At 35.9% G+C, this 14,307-nt stretch overlaps 1 protein-coding gene across 1 annotated transcript in view; it reads left to right on the forward strand.

Annotated features, from left to right (window-relative positions):
• SOX5 (SRY-box 5) overlaps nucleotides 1-14,307 on the forward strand; it is a 1,269,090-nt gene that overhangs the window by 123,758 nt on the left and 1,131,025 nt on the right. Inside the window, exon 2 of the mRNA XM_027838648.1 lies at nucleotides 14,013-14,078. The gene's annotated coding sequence lies outside the window, so the exon portion shown is untranslated. The remainder of the gene's footprint in view (nucleotides 1-14,012; nucleotides 14,079-14,307) is intronic.

Below are 14,307 nucleotides of genomic sequence, written 5' to 3' on the forward strand. Positions count from 1 at the left end.
TTTGTACCTGTTACAATAAATACTACTTAGAAAAGGCAGATTTGGTACACATAAGCTTGCATAATTCTATTGCCACCAAAAACAACCTCCAAAAAACAAAAGACTTCTTAGACTTACATCCAAGTTCCTTCATACCTTTACAACCTTGACTTCTCCTAATTCCTTTTTAAAACTTTAATGTCCAAACTGGATGACTTTTGTCACTCAAACACACACATTGCTTTCTAGCCTCTGTGATTTTTCTAACATTGTTCTATTGGCTCAGAAGTTCCCTAACCCTCCCTTCCACCTCCACTATACAGCTAAAACTATGGCCATTCTTCAACATCTAGTTCAAATGCCAACTCCTCCATGAAGCTTTTTGTGATACTATTAACTCCCCAGCTGGCAGTGATATTTCCCTCATCTGAAATCATAATAGCATGTACTCCTTTTAGTAATTATATTCTTATTTTTATAACATTTTTATGTGCCATGACCTATATTGATTATATGCTGATTCAGGATGGGAACTATATCTTATTATTATTTTATTTCCCACAGAATGTCATACAATGCTTTGAACACTTCCGCGACAGTCCTCTTAGAGCTTACATAGCACTTTCATTCACCTCTCTCTGTCTCTTTCTCACCATTCATACATTCACTTAGTTGTTTATTTTTATAACTCTCTAATGTGCTTATGTAACAGTGTGTATGATATTTATCTGTGCTTGCTTCTTAAGCCCTTTTCTACGTTGAAGGAACATAGGTTCATTGAACTAGAACTGGAAGGGACATAGTTCAGTTGTTTCCATTATATCCGATTCTTTGTGAGCCCATTTTCCATTTTGGGTTTTTCTTGGTAAAGATACTGGTGTGGTTTGCCGTTTCCTTCTCCAGTTCATTTTACAAATAAGGAAGCTGAGGCAAACAGCTTTAAGTGACTTGCCCAGGGTCACACAACTCATAAGTGTCTGAATTCAGATTTGAACTGAGGTCTTCCTGACTCCAAGGCTGGGCTCTCTAGCCACTGCACCACCTACCTGTCCAGAAGAGGTCATCAAGTTCAATACCCAAATTTTTACAGATGAAGAAATTGAGTCCAAGAGTGGTGCAGTCATTTGCCAAGTTTCACAAAGTTACTAACTTTGTGAAAGTTAGATCCAGTATTTGAGTCCAGATCATCTGACTCCAAATACTTCCTTTTTTCCCCCCATCAGCTAGGTGGCACAGTGGCAAGAAAGTTAGAACTAAAGTCAGGAAGACCTCAGTCTGAGTACAAAATGACACAAATTGTGTAAAGCAAAAGGACAGTTTCCCAATGAGGCATCTGCAAGACCTAAAGGAGAAGCAGGCGGCAGAGTCTGAAGTCAATCTATGACTTCATGAAACTGAGTATCTAAAAAGTTACAGGCATGAACAGAGTTCTCATACATTGCACACAGTGAAGAGTACCTGCATCTTTCTAAACATCAGTCTGTGATTTGTTGCCTTTGTTCTTCTGAGGGAGCTTTCTCTATGTCGCTCCTGGCCACTGCAGGTGATTCTTAGAAGGGAAGCAGCTGTGTCCGAGAGGCCATAGTTTCTGCTGGGGGTTATTTAACTAAATAGATCCTGCTTTATTTTTTCACATATATATGCCTTGTTTCCTCAAGGCTTCCAGTCAGTCTTTGAAGGCAAAGAAGGCATAAGGTACAGGAGTAGATTGGAAAAAGTGAGAAACCCCCAGGGATTTTGGGATACTGATCCATGGAGTAAGTTTAATCTTCTGAATATCAGCACTTAATGCAATAGTTTCCTAAGGACTTAGGTGTATCCAGCTTATTTAGTCATAGTCAACACTGAAGTAGTGTGTTTTTACAGCTATTGTACTAAGTACTAGAATGAGTGTTGAAAAAGCTGCCTCTCCTTGTTCATTCAAATCTGATTTCCCTGCAAAAGGAATGTACCTCTCAATCTGTTGCATTTAGAATACACAAAAGCAGTTGATTTAAGTCAATACTGATAATCATGTTGCCTGGCCTGCTATGAGATGTTATCCTTTCACCAGCCAGTCAGTCTTAATATAACGTATCAGATAGCTTTAATATTATGATGACTCATTCTTGTTTCAGTCCCTGAATGTGTGCTGAACAAATAGACATTTGACTGCTGCCATCAGTGAATAGTTTATTTTTAAAAAAAATACATTACATACAAGCATGGCTTATGTTGAGTTAAAATGTCTCTCACCTAAAATAAACTGGTTCAATATGCTGAACTGTTGAAATGAATTGGTTGTTACTGGAAATCAGTAGATGATTTTCAGAGTATTATATGGAAATTGAAGGTTCCATGGGGGTATCTCCAGGGGTTTCCTGAGAGGGTAGCCATAGTGGACATGTTTGTGGCTATTCTGTAACCTCTAGACCTTAGTCCAACATTACATTAGGAATCCAGGGCATCAAAGTTGGTGCATAAAGATTCCATAATGTCAATAATTTAGAAACCCACAATAAATATATGTTTAACATTTCATATATTTATATAAAATCATATGTTTGACATAATATATTCATATATATACTTAACATAAATAACATTTTATAAGGAAGATTGGGATATCTGAAGAGCATAAATAAAATAAAAATAAATGAAGATTGACAGCAAAACTAAACTAACCTAAGATTACATTCTACACTCTATTGTGAATGAGTAAAGATTAAGTTGATAAAGGAAAAAAAATGTAGATACTAATCAGTTACTTTTTTTTTAGATTCAATTTTCAATAGATATGGTACCTTTTAAAGAGACTGTAGCATAGCCATGAGGGTTTTTTTCCCCCCTTCTTTCTCAGCAGCTATTTTTGACTACTTATTTTGCCTGTAGCTGCATGTACTCAATTTTTCACACCTTGTTTAGACTTGTATGTTTACCATATCACCACTGTTTTAAGTTTCCTACCTCCCTAAATCCACAAAACACTTAAGAAAGGATTTCCATGTATTATATTTTGTTCAGAAAGCCTTATCTCAAGCTGACATATTTGCACATTTTATTTTTTAAAGGAATATACTTGAGAATTATACATTCACAGTTCTGTTTTCATAGCCTAGGTTAGGATCTCTCTGTGAAATTCCATTAAATAAAATTTTCCTTAAAGAAGTTAACAATGCACAAAATGCTGATACAGTATTTTAGCACACTTAATTATTTCTTTTTTCATTGTTTATCATTGTTTTGTCAACCTTCCATATCATTACCCACAATGCTTTGTCTTGGGTTTTCTTTGAAAATTCCTTTCCTCTGAACTTACCATGAACTTCTGCCTGTAATATGCTGCCATGGAATACCACAGACACTTTTAAAAGGAAAAAAAAAAGTTTTCAACAATGGGAATCTGTTGTAAAGCACAAATCAAATAAAAGTCCAGGTGATTTGAAATTAATAAAAAAGGTGTCCACTTGCTAATATAGATCTATTTAAAGATTCAATGCCTGATTAATAAAAAAAAGTAGTGTAATATATCCTAGACAAGCAGTATAAGCAGTGTGTATAGAACATTCTTTGTTTTGTCTTCTTCCTTTTCCTTTCTTTTTTGTGATGGATATTTTGCTGATGCTGTAGGAGAACAGGGATACAAGTCTGTGGATGGAAGGGAATGATACAACTGAAATGGGCTGTTGGAGGAGAGGATCACACACAGCGTTAGTGTTCTTGCAGCATAGGTGTTGGTAGAAGATTGCTTGCCTGATGTAGGACGAAAAGATGAATGAACATTTGTGATCATGGAAACATTCAGAATATTTTGTCCTCATACTTGTCATATTTAACCAGCCATATCAAGGAGTCACTGTTGTTTTGACAACAATAATAATAACTACCGTTTATATAGCATTTGCTATGTGTCAGGCACTGTGTTAAGTACTTTCCAAATATTTCATTTGATCCTCACAACAACCTCATGATTTAGGTGCTATTATTATCCCCTTTTTACAGATGAGGAAACTGAGGCAAATGGGGCAAAATGACTCGTCCAGGATCACATAGCTAGTAAGTGTCTGAGACAGGATTTTTACTCAAATCTTCCTCACTCCAAGCCCAAGGCTCTATCCATGGTGCCACCCAATGGCTCTAATAATAGATACAGTGAAAGAGACACAGGACTTTGGATTCTGTTTCAGATAGATAACTGATTAGCAGTATGACCTGGGGTAGAACATTTTACTTGTCTAGATTTTAATCCTTTAACTGGCAAAATAAGTGGGTTGAACTAGGTTATAGTCAAGACCCCTTCCAGCTTTTAAAATACATGCTTTTATGATGTTGCCATTTCATTTACACTTGTCTAAAGATAAGAAATTATAGGTTAGTGTAGGAAGGAAGTTAAGAAGCAAAAGTGAACATGTCATACATTTTTTGTATATTATATAGGACTGCTTATTTTTTTTAAATAAAAGAAGGTAGGTAAATGTACAAATTAGGTTTTTAATCTAAATTTGCATTGCTCTTATGTTTTATGGTATGGCAAAAAATACCACAATTTTTCTTTTAACTTTTCAGTATTTGTGTATATTCTATACAGCTAGAATAGTTTTGCTTTTCTTATTGGGGATTTCAAAGATGTTCATGAGTCAGAAACTATTGGAAATATGTGGATAAGGATAGGTATTGAATTTGTGATTTTATTGCAGTAGGGAGCTCCAAATGAGGATGCTATCTCCAACAACTCAGTTCAGCATCTTCAATCCTCATCCTTCTTGATCTCTCTGCAGCCTTTGACAGTGTGGATCACCCTCTGCTTCTTGATATTCTCTTTTCTCTGTTTCTCTGTGCCACTAGTCTTTCCTGGTTCTTGCCCTACAGTTTAAACACTCCTTCTCAATCTCTTTTGCTACTTCTTTATCTAGTTTGCACCCATTAAAGGTGGGTAACCTCCAGGGCTCTGTCTTGGGTACTCTTCTCTCTCTCCATTAATTCATTTAGTGATTTCAATAGCTCTCATGGTTTCATTTATCATCTCTATGCTGAATATTTTCAGATCTACTTGTTTAGTTGTTTTTTAGATGTGTCTGACTCTTTGTGACTCCCTTTGGGGTCTTCTTGGCAAAGATGCTGGAGTGGAGCCATTTCTCCAGCTCATTTTTACCGATAAGGAAACTGAGGCAAACAGGAGAACATATGCTTTGCACCTCTACTTTTGCTGCTCTATGTTCATTTTTAGGTGATGTTTTGTCTGTTTGTGGAGGAAATTTGGAGAGCCTGCAATTTTCTGACCTACTCTGCCATCTTCCCAGAAGTCCCCCCTACCAAAAAAAAAAACCAAACAAAAAAAAACCAGGGCTAAATGACTTGCCCAGAATCACATGGCTAGTAAGTGACTGAGGTCAGATTTGAACTCAGGTCTTCCTGACTCCAGGTGCAGCACTCTATGCACTGAGCCACCAGTTGCCTCTATTCTGTCCTAATATTCAAACTCAGAACTCTAACTCACTATTAAACATTTCAAACTTCGATGTCCTGTAGACATCTTAAACTCCACATGTGCAAAACTAAACTCATGATCTTTTCCTCAAAACCCTCCCTACTTCTGAACTTCCATATTACCGTTGAAGACGCTACTGTCCTCCTAGTCACCTAGCCTTGCAACCTAGATGTCATCCTTGTCTCCTTACTCGCTCCTCCCTCCTTCCTCCCCATATCAAAAATATTGCCAAGGCCTGTCAAGTTTACCTTAACATCTCTTTGTATATGTCCCTTTCTACCCTCTGACACTGATACCACACTGGTCCAGGCTTTTATCCTCTCCTGCCTGGACTATTGCGATAGCTTGCTAATTAGTCTCCCTGCCTCTGGTCTCTCCCAACTCCAGTCTATTCTCTAATCAGTTGTCAAATTAATGTTAAATGAAAGCTTGGCCATATCACCCTTCTACTTAATAAATTCCAGCAACTCCCTATCACCTCTAGGATCAAATATGAAATCCTCTGTTTGGCATTCGGGCTCCCTTCTACCTTTCAGTCTTCTTATGCCTTACTTCTTTCCATATACTTGTAATACAGCAGAGCTGGCCTCCTTGCTATTCCTTGCACAAAATGCTCCATCTCCTGACTCCAAGTATTTTTGTCAGTTGTTCCCCATGCCTGCTATCTCCTCCCTCATCTCCATCTTCTGGCTTCCTTTAAGTCTAAGCTAAAATCCCATCTTGTACAAAAAAACTTTTCTGATTTCCCTTAATGGTAGGACTTTCTACTGATTAACTCCAGTTTATCTTATAGTTAGCTTCTTTTCATAAAGTGGCTTCCATCTTGTCTATGGCATTCAACTGTGAGCTTTTTGAGGGCAGAGACTATCTTTTGCCTTTCTTTGCATCCCCAATGCTTAGCACAATGTCTAGCATGTAGCAGAAGCTTCATAGATACATATTGATCGACTGACCTAGAGAACTAAAAGGTTAATTGAGTTAATCAGGGTCACACAAATATGTCAGGAGTGAAACTTGGACCCACTTCTTACTGACTTATACACACATACATGCATCTATTTGTATGTGTGCATATATACACACATATATGTATACACACACACACATATATCTTAGCACAGAAAGCAGTGCCTCAGTCTCATGATATGATTAGAGGAGTATATGGTATACATATAGTAAAAAAAAAAGAAATGAACACTAAAATAATATAAAGAGCATCATTATATTCCTGAAGATAAAGTAATGTTCTCCTTGTACTTTGGGCCTTGTAATTATATTTTCCATCCCTACTACTCTGCTGAACTAGTCTTTTTCTAAGATTCTATGATATCCTTATCACCAAATCCAATTCCTTTTTTTCTGTCCTCATCAATTTTAACTTCTCTGCAACATTTGTTTTTTGTTTTTTGTTTTTTTTCACTTCACAGGTATTAATACCCATTCTCATCAGATCTGATAAACTTCATATTCCTTGAGAAAAAGGACCAGGTCTTATTCATCTTGTGTCTTTAGTGCTTAAACTAGTACTTTGCATATAGCAGATGCTTAATGTTTATTAAATGTTGATTGACACAATGCTGAAAACATCTTTGTTTATTTTACTTGAAGTAAAATACATGTCTTATTATAGGGAAGCTTATATAAAAGTTGCTATTTTTGTTCTCTATATCCAGTGTAACAATGATATGTAGTTTAGAAATTCTGTGTAGTTCCTAACAAAATGTCCAGAAAATTCATATCCTTTTATCCTGACTTAGATCACCCTTTTTAAATCTCCTTTGCTGGTTCTTTTTTCTCTCTCCTGCTACATAAGTGTGAATGTTCCGCAAAGTTATCTACTCAGTCCTCTTCTGTCTGTGCAATCTCTCTCTTAACTGAGTCATCTACTTACATGGCAACAGTTAATACATCTCTATGGATGCCTCAAAAATATGTACCATTCCCCAAATCTTCCCTAATTCTAGTCTTTAACTGCCCACTATTTGCTGGCCATATCCACTTACGTATCCCAAACTCCTCAAAATCTATGTGTCTAAACCTGAACTAATTATTTAAATCCCCAAACACATCCCTTTTTAACTTCCCTATTTTTGTATTTTTTTTTGAGGGAGAGCAGGTATTACATTAAGTGCCACCACACTCTACCCTATTTCTGGTGGTAGCATTACTATTCTTCTAGTCATCAAATTTTGAAACCTTTGCATCAACATTGACTCTTTATTCTCCCTCATTGCTAGATGAAATCATTTGTCAATTGCTATAGATTTGACCTATTACTTTTATCATTGTCATTATTAATAATAATACTTGCTAGCATTCACAGAACACTTTCATTTTAGTAAAGCACCTTATGTGCATTACCTCATATTAACCTTATGATATCATGTAAGGTAGGTACTACAGGTATTGTTGTAACCAGTTTATTCATCTTTTTCTAGTGCATCTTCCTTTTTACTCATAGGATCTTAAAGTTGGAAGGGATGCTGCAAGCCATCAGTTTCAACCTGTACTTAAAGAAGAATCCCCTTGATAACATAACTAACAGGAGCTCTTCCAATATTTGCGTAAAGTGCAAAAGGGATTGCTAGCCCATTCACCCTTGAGGCATCCATTACACTTTTGAACAGTTTTAATTGTTTCGAGGTTTTTCCTTATATCAAACCTAAATTGACCTCTTAACAATTACCACTTGTTTCTTCTTGGTGTGACCAATGGAAAAAAAAGAGAGTAAGTCCAATCTTTATCCTACATCACATGTTTGAAGACAGCTACCATTCCCCCAAACCTCCATAAGTCTCCTCATCACTTTGGTAAATATATCCAGTTTCGTAGATCTTTTGTCTTTTTACCTTTTGTCACCTGGCAGCCCTCTTCTAAATGTTCTCCATCTTCTCATCCAATATTTTATCTAGTCCTCTGAGTTTTGCATCATCCTCCAAGTTAATGAGCATGTAGTCTATGCCACTATCCTAGCTATTGATAAAAATAGTAAACAGTTCAGCACCAAACACCTATCCAAGAATTATTACACCAGAGATTTTCTTCCAAGTTGACATGGAATAATAATGACTATTTTTGAGGTTTGACCACTCAATGAATTCTGAATTTACCTGCTAATTAACTGCATTAGTATACCTTTCACATTTTACAATTTCCATATTTTTCACAAGAATGACATGAAAAAGTTTCTTAAATGCTTTGCAAATGTGAAGGATCAAGGTCTTTATGTAACTATATAACTGTAACTACACATAACTATATATAACTACGTAACTCTCTCTCTCTCTATATATATATATATAAACATATTTTATTCTTTCAATTAATAAGTATTTATTTTCTCTCCATTCCAGTTGAAAAAACAAAAACAAAATCTTTTTAGCTAATATGCACAATTAAACTAAACAGATTACCATATTAGCCAGGTTCAAAAGTATATATCTCATTCAGCATATTGAGTCCATCTTTTCTCTTCTGGGGCTAGCTACTCTGCTTCATCATCATTCCCCTGGTTGATCATTGCACTGATCAGAGATTTCTAATCTTTCAAAGATGTTTGTCTTTACAATATTGTTATTGTGTAAAATTATCTCATTACATTGTGTATCAGTTCATAAAAGTCTTCCCAGGTTTGTTGGTATGACTGGTTCTTTATGAAACTATGCTAGATTTTACTGTCCATTGGTTCCTTTTTCAGATGTTCATAACTTCTGTCTTTAATGATATTTTCCAGAATTTTGCCAAGAACCAAAGCAAATCTCATTGACCTATAAGTAGTAGACTTCATTTCCTTTACCTTTTTGAAAACTGGGAAAATACTTCCCTTTCTACAATCCTATGATACATCTTTCCATTTTTTATTGCAAACTTAAGAATCATCAATAAGCTGAAACATCTTAAAATACAAAGAAGAATAACTGAAATGATTATGTATTCTTCAGGATCTTTCAGTAATTCAGCAATTATGGTTGCAAGTTCTTTGAATAACCTATGTTGTGGATGTAGTGACTTGAGTTCATCAAGGGCAGCTAGAAGCCCTTTTGTATCTTCCTCTTTATCTTGGGTATCAACTGTCTCTTAACTGTTTTGATGCTGCATTTTCCAGGCCAAATGTCATTCTCGCTAGCAAAGAAAATAGAAGCAAAATCAAAATTGAGCAGCTCTGCCTTTTCACTTTTACTCGCTGATTTCTCATCCACCGTAAGTAGTAGTCATATAGTTCCATTAATCTTACTTTTCCTTTAAATATATTAAAAGTATCCCTTTATTTTCCTTTCTAGCCTTAGCTCATTGTTAGATTTGACATTCCTGAAATTATTTTTATAGGATAGTAATATAAAGTATTTTTTCTTTAATATTATATTTTCTCCAATTACGTTTAAAAACAATTTTTAACTTTTTTTTTTTGGTGAGGCAATTGAGGTTAAGTGACTTGCCCAGGGTCACACAGCTAGTAAGTGTCAAGTGTCTGAGACTGGATTTGAACTCAGGTCCTCCTGACTCTAAGGCCGGAACTTTATCTACTGCATCATCTAGCTGCCCCAACTTTTTTTTTTAAAGTGTTGAGTTCCAAATCTTATCCCTTCTTCCCTCTCCATCCCGATCCCTGCAACAGTAAGTAGTCTGATATTTTACATGTGCAATCAGGTAAAACATTTCCATATTAGAGTGACATGAAGTGTTGATCCTCCATTAGCTATCCTTGCTTCCAGATTTTGTACATGCCTTTTTAAAATTTGAGTCAGTCAGTGAGCTCTCTGTGCATCTACGCAGATCTCATTAGACAAATCTTCTTTTATCTCATACTCAAGATTGTTTCTTTATTACGTCTTTAGAATTTCGTTCTTGAGAGCCTTTGGAATGTTCTTCCCCTGTGATATTTTAGGCCTGTGGAACCTGACCTATCCTTTCTCTGAATCCTTTGACATTTATTCTCCAAAGATCTAGAGTCATTTCAGATTTCTCTTAGCTTTTCTTCTTTCTTTCTTTTTCATATATTCTAAGAAGGAGTAATGACTTTCACCGAAGGTTTCCATTATGTCCTTCCCAGTAATAAGTTCCTCCTTGTTGGTGAGAATCAGATCTAGAATATATTCCTGTTTGTGAGTTGGAAGAAATTATTTCTTGAAAGAAAGAATTACCCCTAAGTTGGTTTACCTTGGGCAGAAAAAGAGCTCCATTAAATTTCAGGATAGTTTCAGTCTCTGATCATGACTAGATCATTCTTCTGTGATTGGCTTGTTTTCTGTTTCTCAAACTCCTTGGCTCTGTATTTCTTCTGCCCAGGTTGATGGATCAGAGATTTAGAGTTTGGAAGAGAACTTAGAGCCCCAGAAAATTCAACCCCCTAATTGTACAGAAGAGGAACTGAAGCACAGAGATGTTAGATGACTTGTTCAGAGTCACATAGCTCTCAGTTTAACAGGATTCAAACTCAGGTCGTTGTGTTTGTCCTTCGTTCTTGAAGAGGATCATGATATCAGGGAGATGATGATATGACTTGCAACTGACTTTGATTTGAGTGAGAGAAGGCTGTGCAAGGTCACCAGCCTCACTTTCTCCTCCAGAGCCATCTAGGTCCAGCTGCCAGATATTCATCAGGAGGACTGGAGATAGCTCAGGATGCAATGGGAGGCCCTGGCCCTTTTAAGCTAAGGTCTTTGAGTGAGGTAATGCCCATTCAGTGAAAAGGCCACTTTAAGAAGTGAGTCAAGGGATGGCCCCTTTAATAAAAAAAAAATAAATTGGGAAGTGAAGACCCTGAGGGTTACTGGTCAAAAGAGAAACAGTTACTATTTACATTCACTCTGAGCCAGGAAGGCCCAAAAAATAACAATTAAGTGCTGCTGGGGCAGGGATCTATTATTGTCCAATCTATGAGATCCAGAGTTAATTGGATTTAAGGCTTAGTCTTTGAGAAAGAGCAAGCATTTAGTGCTTAGTATGCCAAGCATTGTACTAAGCATTGAAGATACAAAAAAAGGCAAAAGATAGTCCTTGCCCTAAAGGTGCTTATATTCAAATGGAGGAGACAGAATGAAAAAATCTAGGTAAATACTATCTATTTATCTAACTACACATATACATATACAAATATACATACATATATACAGACATACATGTATACACACACACATATATATATATATAAATACACACAGATACACACATTATGTAGTATTTATTTAGGTTTTGTGTATTGCCTTCTCCATTCAAATGAAATATATACGTAAATATATAATATACATATCATACAAATATACATGCATATTTCTATCACACACGTATGCATGTGTGTGTGAGAGAGAGAAAAAGAGAGAGACAGAGAGAGAGACAGATAGAGATGGAAAGTAGAAAGTACTAGAAACTGGGAAGAAGGCGAAAAGACCTCCAGCAGAAGGTAAAGTTTGAGCTACATCTTGAAGAAAACTAGGAAAAGTAAAGTGAAAGTGCGGGGCAGAGCATTTCAGGAATGGGGAACAGCCAGTGCAAAGGTAGGGAAATGGAGTGAAGTAATCAGAGGTAGAGACGAATTTTTACAACAATAACAATATTACTAAAATGAACATTTCTGAAGACTTTACAAACTGATGATAAATGAAATGAGCAGAATCAGGAGAACAATTTATATAATAATAACCACATTATAAAGATGGCTTTGAAATCTGTAAGAACTATGAGCAATACCATATCGGCCTATGTTTCCAGAGGACTGATGATGAAATCTACCTCTTGACAAAAGATGATGGATTTAGGATGCAAAATTATGTAGGCAATTAAGGAATTAGTTTTGCTTCACTATGTATATTTGTTGTTTAGGATTTTTTTCTTTTTTGATGGAGTGAGGGTTGGTAGGGAGAGAAAATTTTGTTAATTAAAAATTGCTGTTAGTTAAAAAAAATTGTTAATTAAAAGCAGTTTAAAAAGAGAATGTTTGGTGAGATTTGCCACAGGTGTGGACTGTTGCATGCTTTTTCAGATGAGGTCATCATATTGTTAGTTTTGCTTAATTGTTTTATTTGTTACAGGAGAGCATTTGCCGAGTGAAGGGTAATCTGGAAATGTCTATAAGATAAAAGACGTCAGCAAAACTTTAAATAAAAAGACATGGAATGTCATGTTTGAGGAACTACGAGTGTGATTGGAACATAGAGCACATGGAGGAGAATCAAGTGTGAGAAGGGTGGAAAGGTAGGAAGAGGCCATTTGATGAAGAACTTTAAATACCAGAGGAAGTATAGTTGATCTTAGGGCAGATAGAAAATTGCAGCTCATTGAAGTCAGAAAATGGCGTGGTGAGACTTTTGTTTGAGAAAATCACTTTGTCAGCTGAGTATATAATTGGTGTGGGAAGATATTTGAGGAAGGTAGACCAATGAGAAGTCATTGCAAGAGTCCAGGTAGAAAGTGATGAAGGCTTGAATGAAGTTTAGCCTAGCCTAGCTCTTCATCATCCACCAGATGATCTATGATTCACTTCAATGCCAATATTGCTTCTCTTTCTGCCTCTGTTGATCTTCATGCAAATGCTCCGCACAATTTTTTCTCCAGGTTATGGACTTCCTCATATCAGTAATTTTTTTTTTGTCAAATATAGTAGTACTCCTTTTACCTATTCTGTTCCTTTCGAATACATTGTATTCTTCTAAAACTATATTTCAGTCGTCGGTCTCATTCTATGAAATCTAGTCTTGGTGATGGCTTTAAGATCACGCTTTCTTCTATGCATTATTCTGTGCATCTAGTTTGTTACCCACACTTTGTATATTTTATAAAGACATCTTAGGCCATGGGTTTCCATGTTGGCTCCTATCTTTTGTTCAGTCTCATCAATTTCTAGGCATTTCTACTGCTCTCCTCCCTCTATTATAATTGCTTCCAATGGTATCTATCGTGGTAGATAGGCAGGCAGTTATTTCATTTTTCTATTTCAATGTAGAACCCCTCTGGTAAAATTACCAGCCCATGCTAGGTATGATCCATCCACAGCCAGGAAAATGATCTGATACTCATGTATTTTAATCCAAGGTTCAGAAAGTCGAACCCTCTTCTCAAACACAATCTTTTAGTCAGCTAGTCACTCCCCAAATTGCCTTTTTTCAGATGAACTGTGCATTCTTTCCATACGTGTATTTATTGGACAATTATGAAATACATTTCCAAAAGCCAAGGTTTCATGTGGTTATTAATAATTTACCATTTTTATGAGAAATGTCTGTCCTATCCTTTGACCACTTTTGATTGATTACATTTGATCAGTTTATATTTAGCCCAATTTCATAGTTTATCACCATCTTTTTGGATTCTGACTTTTGTCCAGTGTTCTACCTAATTCTAGTTTTGTGTCATTGACAAATTTAACGAATGTGTCTTCTTAGCTTTACCCAATATTAAATAGCACAGGACCACTTGCTCCCTGGAGTCTCTTGGAGACCTCCTCATGAGTTATCATAGAACCATGAACTACGGGTTCTAAAATGGAAGACTTTAAAAGAAACATTTCTTTCTCTCTGACAGTGTGGAGAATGGAGAGGTACTCTAATAACCTGTTTACCTTTTCTTCTAGGTTGAAATCAACCTGCACTTTGAAAATAGATAAGTGACCTGGTAGTGGCAAAAATATAAACACTATGTAAGTTTCTTGCTTTTATCTTTGCATTTTCAGTGTTTAATATTTGTTGAAAGAATTTAATTTGTTGGATAACATTCTGTTGCTCTTAGAAGTAGTCTTTTCTTTGTTGCTTACTCATACAACAAACATTTGTTGAGGGAAATTCCGTATTTCTTTTTAGAATAGTAGTCCAAATTGGCTGAAAAGATATATGATGAAGAAACTGTGAATAGTCTTGAATGACCAGCTA

The sequence above is a fragment of the Vombatus ursinus genome, unplaced genomic scaffold (genome assembly GCF_900497805.2).
Source record: "Vombatus ursinus unplaced genomic scaffold, bare-nosed wombat genome assembly UNPS02014830.1, whole genome shotgun sequence".
Classification (NCBI taxonomy): domain Eukaryota; kingdom Metazoa; phylum Chordata; class Mammalia; order Diprotodontia; family Vombatidae; genus Vombatus; species Vombatus ursinus.